Source organism: Solanum pennellii, chromosome 10 (assembly GCF_001406875.1).
Source record: "Solanum pennellii chromosome 10, SPENNV200".
NCBI classification, from domain to species: Eukaryota; Viridiplantae; Streptophyta; class Magnoliopsida; order Solanales; family Solanaceae; genus Solanum; species Solanum pennellii.
The window spans coordinates 55,880,201-55,889,527 of record NC_028646.1 but is presented as its reverse complement, the minus strand read 5'-3'; the positions used below and the strand labels follow the sequence as shown (position 1 = coordinate 55,889,527).

At 33.2% G+C, this 9,327-nt stretch overlaps 1 long non-coding RNA gene across 1 annotated transcript; it reads right to left on the bottom strand.

Annotated features, from left to right (window-relative positions):
• Positions 1 to 3,125: 3,125 nt before the first annotated feature.
• LOC114074472 lies at positions 3,126 to 4,969 on the bottom strand. The gene is made up of 2 exons (XR_003574878.1): positions 4,347 to 4,969; positions 3,126 to 3,619 (listed from the first exon to the last, which is right to left on the bottom strand). It is a non-coding gene; the product is annotated as an uncharacterized LOC114074472 (long non-coding RNA).
• Between the last annotated feature and the right edge of the window lie 4,358 nt (positions 4,970 to 9,327).

Here is a 9,327-nt window from a genome sequence, read left to right as displayed (position 1 = left end):
ATATATATATATATATATATATATTCTTCTATTTTAAGATGTTATATAATAAAGAAAAAAGAGAGAGAAGTAGTTACGGAAAAATAATTAAAAATAACATTTTTTTTTTGGGTAACGTTTTTACATTTGTTTTCCTTTCTTGTGTTTATTTTTATTGTATGTAGTTACTTAAAAAAAAATTCTTTCCTTTTTTTTCTTTACCTCCCTTTTACTGTTTATTCAGTTCACTACTATATATGTTCTTCCTTTTATCTTGCAAGTTGCAATGTCATGCCTCATCTCTTTATTTTTTTCTAATTATACCACACTAAATTTATTCTATACTATTAGAAAAAATTTACTAATATCTTTTTTTTTTAATCTTACTATTTCTTACTTTATCTTTTTATTCACTTTTTATTTGTGAAAAAAAAAGAGAATAAAATTAGAAAACTATACTTCAGACATTATTTTTACGATTTACAAACTGAATATTAGAGGACATTTAGATGTTTCTCGATCTTTGATATATTTAATTTCTATATAGAATTTCATTGTACAATTTTGGTAGATCCGTTGATATAATTTTCGTTGGCATAAAATGATTAAACTTGCACAAGTATATTCTAATGAATTCATTTATATAACAAATCAAAATTTTAATTTACTTGAAGCTGTAAATCTTCTTGTGGAATGATTCTTCATTTTTGTTAATTTACCTTCATATCCTCTTGTCTAACTTCATTTGTACAAACAAATAAATTTTTGATTTATTTGAGGCAATAAAACTTTTCAAAAATTCAATTACCTGAAGTAGTATATCTTCTATTGCAATAATTCTTCCATTTCGTCAACTTACTTTTCGATTATGTGCTCTCATGCATAACTTCATTTGTATAGACAAATCAAAATTCTTGATTTACATGAAGTAGTAATTCATTTTTTTTGCAATGAAATTGGAATTTTATTTGTTACTTTCAGATTATGTGCTCTCCTATTTTATACTTTTTATTTGATTGTAATAAGTTATTGACAACCGTTACAATTCTTCATATTCCATTAGAACAATAAAAATATCATTTATGTAAAAACTTTTCATTGTCCTCGTTAATTGTAAGTTAATAGATGCATTAGATGTATTTAGAACATTATTATTTAAAAAAAATGTTCAAAAATTGAGAGAAAAAATAAATTGAAATGGAGGTCATATAGGCATGCCACATCAGCTTTTCTATATTCAGCTTTATATATATATATATTGATAGGTACTACTCACGTTACTCTCGATACAATAAGTACTTGTTGTGTTGGTCCTATCGTTGCTCACTTATTAATAAGGTTAATAATGAGATTTTATGTTAGGTTTTAATATTATGTTGTCATTATCTTAGAAATATAATTTTCTTTTGTTTTTTCCTTTTATAGTTTCAAGACAATGTTTCATTTCATTAATCTTGAGCTATGCGTAAATAAAGTTTACCTTTTGTTGTTATCTTTACTTTGATAGATGCTAAGTTAAAAATGACCAATGATAAAATTTCTCCGTCGGTTTTGGAAGTCTTCCCAATTTAAAAGACGTAAATTTATTTTAAGTTTATATATTTTGTTTGTTAAAATGGCCAATGAATAAATTACGTCGATTTCCAAGGCCTTCCATGTTAATAAGACGGGTTTTCAATTTTTAAGCTATTATTTCATTTATTTATTTTTATTTATATTTGTTGATTTCTAATACTTTTACTAAGTGAGTTTACAGGTATCCCCGAGGTGCTTCCCATTGAAGCTATTCGAATAGTTTGAATTATTATTTTTATTCATTATTGTGTATATATTGACGTAAGACGAACTTTGGATTGTTTCTTATATTATCTTATTTTTTTACTTGTGTATATTACATGTTTATTATGCTTGTACATTATTTTATTCTCCTCCTCAATTTTAAAAAAAAATTAATTCAAACGGGACCCACAATTGTGGATTTCAAAGGATGCTTAACCCCTTCCCTTCGGAATAACTTGAACCCCTTACCTAGATCAATTGATTTCATAGACTATATTTTAAGTTAATTTGTTAATTGATTTCCTATTTTTTCCAAAAATTAGGTGACAACTCCTTTACCCTTTTTACCTTTACCTTTATTTTTTAAAAAATTCTTTAATTCTTTTAACTAACACATTTTTGATTGAGTCACCCCAACGTTGCTACTACTCAGAGGATGTTAGAATACTATCCTCCTGAATTCTTCAAAGGAACACGTACACACAACATGTTTCTTGTTTGTTTAAAACTTAACGATAATTAATTAGAACAACACTATGTATTAGTTATAAACTTCAAACAACACAACAATTACAAAGCTCTGTAACCTAAGAAATTATAAACTCTAATTTCTTCAACCCAAGACACAAAACCAATCCCTACTTTTGTATCTTCTAATGCTCCACAAGTATTGCAACTTGTCAAGTTACTCATAATCACACAACTCAGATTGTAAACAAGACTCTTGAATACAACCTTAAAATTTATCTCTCAACTCGCAGCACTCAAAAGTATCTATCAGAACTTTTTCAAACCTCTTGATCGTGTTTTGAACTCTCTCTGTAAGTGCGCAATCTTTTCTTATGCAAATAGCTCCCTATTTATAGATTAGAACTTCAACAACTCCTTGTATGATTTAACTTGTATTAGCCTTCTACAAATCTTTGTTGACTTCTACTTAGACTTCGCTTTTCTTCTTTACAACACGTCAACTTTAACTTCAACTTGGTTTTAACAAAACCTTTTCCTTAATAGATAAGAAAACATGTTTTCCTTAACTATATAAGAAAACACACACGCTTTTGTGAATAAGTCGCCACCGCCTCAGAAACCAGATTTGTATATAAAATAGTTTCCTTAAATTGTTTTGCTTGGAAATCCTACTATAAATAGAACTGCAATTTCTAGACCAAGTTGTTACTACCTGTTCCTTTATTTGTTATCATAGTCAAAACAATGAGATTTAACAAATTCCCCCTTTTTGATTATGACAAATCATTCAACTGCTAACAGGTAAATAATCCCAAATAAATAATCCTAAGTAACATACGAAGTCTGCTGTTGCTTCCCCCTTTTGACATTAGACAAAAGTCTATAAGATAAAAACAAGCACCAAAAACCAACTAAGTCATTAGTTACATCATAAATAGATTACAAACAAACCATTTGTCCCATCAAAAGAAATGCCTAACAAAGCATAAACAACTAAATATCAAAACATCAAGTCATAGCCCAATATCACTAAGGATTACACAGAAGGAGACGTAGGTTTTGCCAAAAGACCACAAACTTGCTGTAAACGGGTAGAGTTAGAAGCAAGCTCATCATCCAAAGCCTTCTGAGTCTTAGCAAGTTTCTTTTTAAGCTTAGAAATTTTACATTTCAACCGACCCATCTTTCAGCCATATTCAATGTGTACCTGTCCAATCTCAGTCATGTGAGAGGCTTTCAAGGTCTCAATTTCCTCATCCTTAGCAGTCACTGAAGATCTTAATCTTTGCATTTGTGCACTCGGGCCTCTTGAGAGTGGAGGAAAAGTAGCAAGATCAACATCGCCAATTACATCCTTAATGGTTTGTTCATGCCACTGCTTTACAAGTACCTGAAAACACTCAAATATATGTGCAAACCAGAAATCATATCCAAGCCCATGGTTGGAGTTATCATCCACACACATCCTATTTACATGACACATAATCAATTTAGGCAAGTTTATTTGAACCTTAGTAACCAATAATTCCATAATTGTAAGATCAAAATAGTTTGCTTTGGTACGGTTTTCTTTTCTTGGAACAAGAACCTTATGAACCATGTCAAATACTAGCTTATGGAAAGTACTCATAGCACCTCTATCCACAACCGGCTAGCTACATTTGATGTAATCACACCAATCTGAGTTGGGTACACCTAAGATTTGTTCTAACACTCAAGGTATTAGGGTGAATGATACACCACTAACACTACTAGTAATGGGCTCAACAGACCCAGTAGCATTAATGTATCCCTAGTTTCCTTCCTAGCTAGTTTGCGACGATAAGTCCTTTGAAGTAACAAATTCGACCATCCTTGTACATTAATCAAAGCAAGTAATTCATTCATATCATTCCCCCCTAAACCAGTAATCAATCTTCCCCTAATTACTTCTTTCTTTCGAAAAACAATTATACAATCTTAATGTTCTTTCCTGTTGACTTCAAGATCACTATCACTATGAGCAATTTGACTAAGGTCTGTTGGCTTCGAGACAGGTCTCTTTCTTTTTCTATTATTCGTGTTGTTCCTTATATGGTTATCGATTGATAGAGAGTGAGAAGGAAGAACAGCCTTACTTGTAACAGACCGTTGTCTTGAAGTCACTGTTGGACGATTTTCAGTGTTGCTTGAGTTCCTTGTGTAGATAGACTATTATGATGAACAATAGCTCTTTGATGACGGAGGAGTGAATGAACTTTCTTGGGAACCATTTTGATGATAGGAATATCATCATCTTTAGACGAGAGAAGAACATGTTCTTTGATAAACTAGGTGTTCCCTCCATTGATTCTTCACACAACCCATGGCTGCTTCGTTTTTCCGATTCCACACTCAACCCATGGCCTCTCAGTTTTCCAGATTCCCCCTTACGTTGTGCAATCAAATTTTCCCTAAACTCTGTTCTCTTCCCCCTTACTTAGGGCGTCCTCCATTAATGGGTAAGAAAAATGGGTTATTCCTTGGTGGTCGATGAACATAACTGCCGGTAACTCTAAGAGATTTTCTGAGTTATCAATTGGAATAAGGGCCAGATGAAGATTTGATGATGGTGCCATTTAGGATTTTAGAAAGAAGATGAATTTCTTTGAGGAGGGAGAGAGAAAAAGATTAATTGTGAGAAGAGAAAGGGATTATGGGGAAGAGGAACGGGTTGTTTGATTTGAAAGGGTTTATGGGGAAGAGGAACGGGTTGTTTGATTTGATATAAAGGGGATAATTTTGGTGGTAAAAAAATATCTTCTGACTAGTATTTAATGCAAAATTAGTGATAAATGCTACACCTTTAATATTTGACCTTCAATTATTTAAACAAAGTAGACATACCTATTTGACATTGGATAACAATTTTAGCGTTCAATTTCATCAATTCCTAATTACTCAGTTGATCTTTATTAATACTAACTCCAATCTGTTCCTTTCAAAGTGTTCCCTTGATAATGCCTTTGTAAAAATATCTGCAATTTGTTGTTCAGTGGAACAAAAGTTCGTAGAGATTTGTTCCTTCTCCACATTGTCTCTGAGAAAGTGACGAATGTCAATGTGTTTAGTTCTCTTATGTTGTACCGGATTTTTCACAATGTTGATTGCACTTGTGTTGTCGCAGAAAATTGGAACTCGTTCAATGTCAAGATCAAAGTCACCGAGTTGTTGTTTAATCCATAGAAGTTGAGCACAACATGATGCTGCTGCTACGTACTCAGCTTCGGCGGTGGATAGTGCAACTGAGTTTTGTTTCTTTGATCCCCAAGAGATAAGACAATATCCTAAGAAGTGAGCCATGCCTGTAGTGCTTTTTCGGTCAGCTAAATACCCTGCATAATCTGCATCAGCATACCCAACCAATTCAAAGTTACTCCCTTTTGGATACCAAAGTCCTAAATCAGAGGTTCCTTTCAAGTATCTCAGAATTCTTTTGACTGCTTCGAGATGAGATTCTTTAGGATTAGTTTGAAAACGAGCACATAATCCCACACTAAACACGATATCAGGTCTACTAGCAGTAAGATACAAAAGTGAACCAATTATGCCTCTATACAATTTTTGTTCAACAGCAGAACATGTTCCTTCAAGGTCTAATTTAGTGGTTGTTGCTATTGGAGTATGAATTGGCTTCGCATCTTCCATCTTACACTTTTTGAGTAATTCTTTGATATATTTTTGCTTATAAATACATGTACCTCCAGGTGTTTGCTATTTGAAGTCCAAGGAAGTAGTTTAATTCACCTATCATACTCATCTCAAACTCATTGCTTATAAGATTTGCAAATTCGTTTGTGAGATCCTTATTTGTTGCTCCAAAAATAATGTCGTCAACATAGATTTGCACAATCAAAAGATCCTTTTCTTTATTTTTAAGAAAAAGTGTAGTCAATTTTACCTCTTGAATAACCATGGCTTAAAAGAAATTTTGACAATCTATCATACCATGACTTGGAGCTTGTTTTAACCCGTAGAGAGCCTTGTCAAGTTTATAGACATGATCAGGAAGGTCATTGTTCTCGAAGCGAGGGGGTTGTTTAACAAATACTTCTTTTTGTAGTAGCCCATTTAGAAAAGTACTTTTGACATCCATCTGGTACAATGTGAACTCCATGTGAGATGCGAATGCTATAAGTAATTTGATTGCTTGTAACCTTGACACAGGTGCAAAAGTTTCATCATAATCTATCCCTTCTTCTTGATTATACCCTTGAACAATCAGCCTAGCTTTGTTTCTGGTTATGGTACCATGTTCATCTAACTTGTTCCTAACCACCCATTTAGTTCCAATTATAGTTCTGTTTGGGGGATTAGGTACTAGATGTCATACTTTAATCCTTTCAAATTGATGTAATTCTTCTTCCATAGCTATAATCCAATCTGCACCTTGAAGAGCTTCAGTTATCTTATTTGGTTCCACCATGGATAAGAATGCATTATGAGCACAATGATTCTTCATTCCTGACCTGGTGGTAATTCCAGAAGAAAGATCGGTGAGTAAGTTTTCCAATAGGTGTGATCCTTGGTATTTGTACTCTTTTGAAACCAGATTAGATTTTTCCTACCTTTCTCTTCATTTACATCAGATTGATTTTCATCAGTATCGGCTATCTTATTAGAAACCTCTCATGTTTCAAGTGTTTCAGTACCTTCTCTATTTTCTGTGTTAGAGGAACCTATTTCTTGTACCTATTCCCGTTCAGAGGCTGTATGTTTTTCCTCAGATGCTTCACTAACCAGCACATCTTCATTAGATTTAGTGTTGCTTTCATTGAAAATAACATGCACTCTCTTCTACACACATAGTTCTTTTGTTAAGTACCCTGTACACTTTACTATGTGTAGAGAATAACCTAAAAAAAATAAAAATTCCTTTGTCACTCCTAGCATCGAATATTCCAAGCAGATTTTTCCCATTGTTGTGAATAAAACAACTGCATTCAAACACTCTTAGATGAGAGATATTGGGCTTTCTGCCTTTTAGTAATTCATATGGAGTTTTCTCTAACAAAGGTCTGGACATGCATCTATTTATAGTATAACATGCAGTGTTTATTGCTTCTGCCCAGAACTAATTGGTGATTTTACTTGCGATCATCATGGTTCTAGCCATTTCTTGAAGGAATCTGTTCTTTTTTTCTACCACACCGTTTTGCTAGGGGGTTCTAGGGGCAGAAAAGTTATGATCAACTCCATGTGAGTCATAGTATTGAGCAAACTTTGAATTCTCAAATTCAGCTCCATGGTCGGATCTGATTGCCTTTAATTGTTTCCCAGATTTTGTTTGAAGTTTTCTCATCAATGAACAAAAAGCCTCAAAGGCATCATCTTTTGATGCAAGAAATAGTGTCCACGTGTACCTAGTATAATCATCAACTAATACAAACACATATCTTTTTCCCCCTCTACTTTGAACCCTCATTGGTCCACATAAATCGATGTGAATTAGTTCTAAGGAACAAGTAGAGATTATCATCTGTTTGGATTTAAATGATGATTTTATCTGTTTCCCTAGAGTACATGCTTCACATACCTTATCCTCCTTGAATTTTGTTTTAGGAAGTCCTATAACTAAATCCTTGGTAAAAAGTTTTTTCAATCGTACTTGGCTAGAATGTCCCAACTGTTTATGCCATAACAAGGGATTTTATCCAACACACTTAAACACACCAACTTTTTATTAGAAATAGTTGAGGTATCTACAGTATACACATGTTTATCTCTTTTTCCGGTTAACACTATTTTTTGTGTGTTTAGGTTGATTACTTCAACACCAGTGGATCTAAAGATTACCTTGTTTCCTTTGTCACATAACTGAGATATGCTGAGTCGATTGTGTTTAAGTCCTTCCACATAGTAGACTTTATCAATTGAGTGTTCATATGATCTTCCAATCTTTCCACTTCCTCTAATTTAACCCTTTTTTCACCGCCAAAAGCTATCATACCTCCTTTTTCTTCTTCTAGTGAGAGAAATAATGTCTTATTACCTGTCATGTGTCTTAAGCAAGCACTATCCATGTACCAATGTTGCTTTCTTTCTTTCACTTCTTCCTGAAAATAAATTACAGGTTAGATTTAGGAACCCATATTAGCTTGGGTCCTTTGTTTTGATCAAAAGGGTGAACAAGATCTCTATGAGCCCATTTGGGCAAACTATTTTGCCTAGGAATGTACCTGTTCCTCTGAACAGTTTTATAGGTTTCTTTTGAATTATTTTCTTCAGTAGCAGTTTTGTATTTAGGACAATATTTTTTAGAGTGACCTGAGTTACCACAAATAATACAAAACATATGATTTCCAGTTATGGGTTGTTCATACCCTATTCCGGTTTTAATGTTCCTATTATTGTTACCTAGATAGATGGGTTACTATCATGGAGGATTTTGACCACTTATTTGCTCTTTCCAGATCACTTCTCATCCTAGTTAATTCAAGATTTATTTTCCTAGAGTTTTCCTTTTCTAGTTTTAAGTTATTTTTGAGTTTGTCGACCTCAAGTGTTTGGTCAGGCAGTTTACCCCCTTTTTTCTTTACCAAGAACTTTTAGTTTTAAATTCTCAGTTCTTAGTTCTAGACTGTGAGATTCAAGTTGCTTGATTTTTCATGAAGGACAAGTTTGTTCTTATTTAGTCAATGTGCTCAAAATTTAAGGTAGACAAGGAAGCAAGTAGTTGGCTCTTGGTGTTAACAAGTTCTTGAATTGTGTCTATGGAAGCAAGCAATAGGAATGGAAGTTTTTTCTTAGAGAACTTTACTAGTTTATCTTTTAGGTTAAAAAGATTTACCTCAGTTTCTTCAGAGTCTGATTCAGGTTCAGATTCTGATTCTTCTATCGCCATCAAAGCGATGTCCTCATCATCTTCATACATGCCCGAAGAACCTGTTTCCCTAGCTGCATACATTGCTTGTTCTTTTTCTCTGTTTTTCTTTTTGTTAAAGAGTTCCTTCCTTTCTTTTTCAGCTTTTTCCTTTTTCCATTCTAATTCCCACATTGGGCAATCCTTGATCTGATGATCTGTCTTACCACACTTGAAGCAGCCTCCGCTTTGTAGTCTTTCAAGATTTTTCTCTTTCG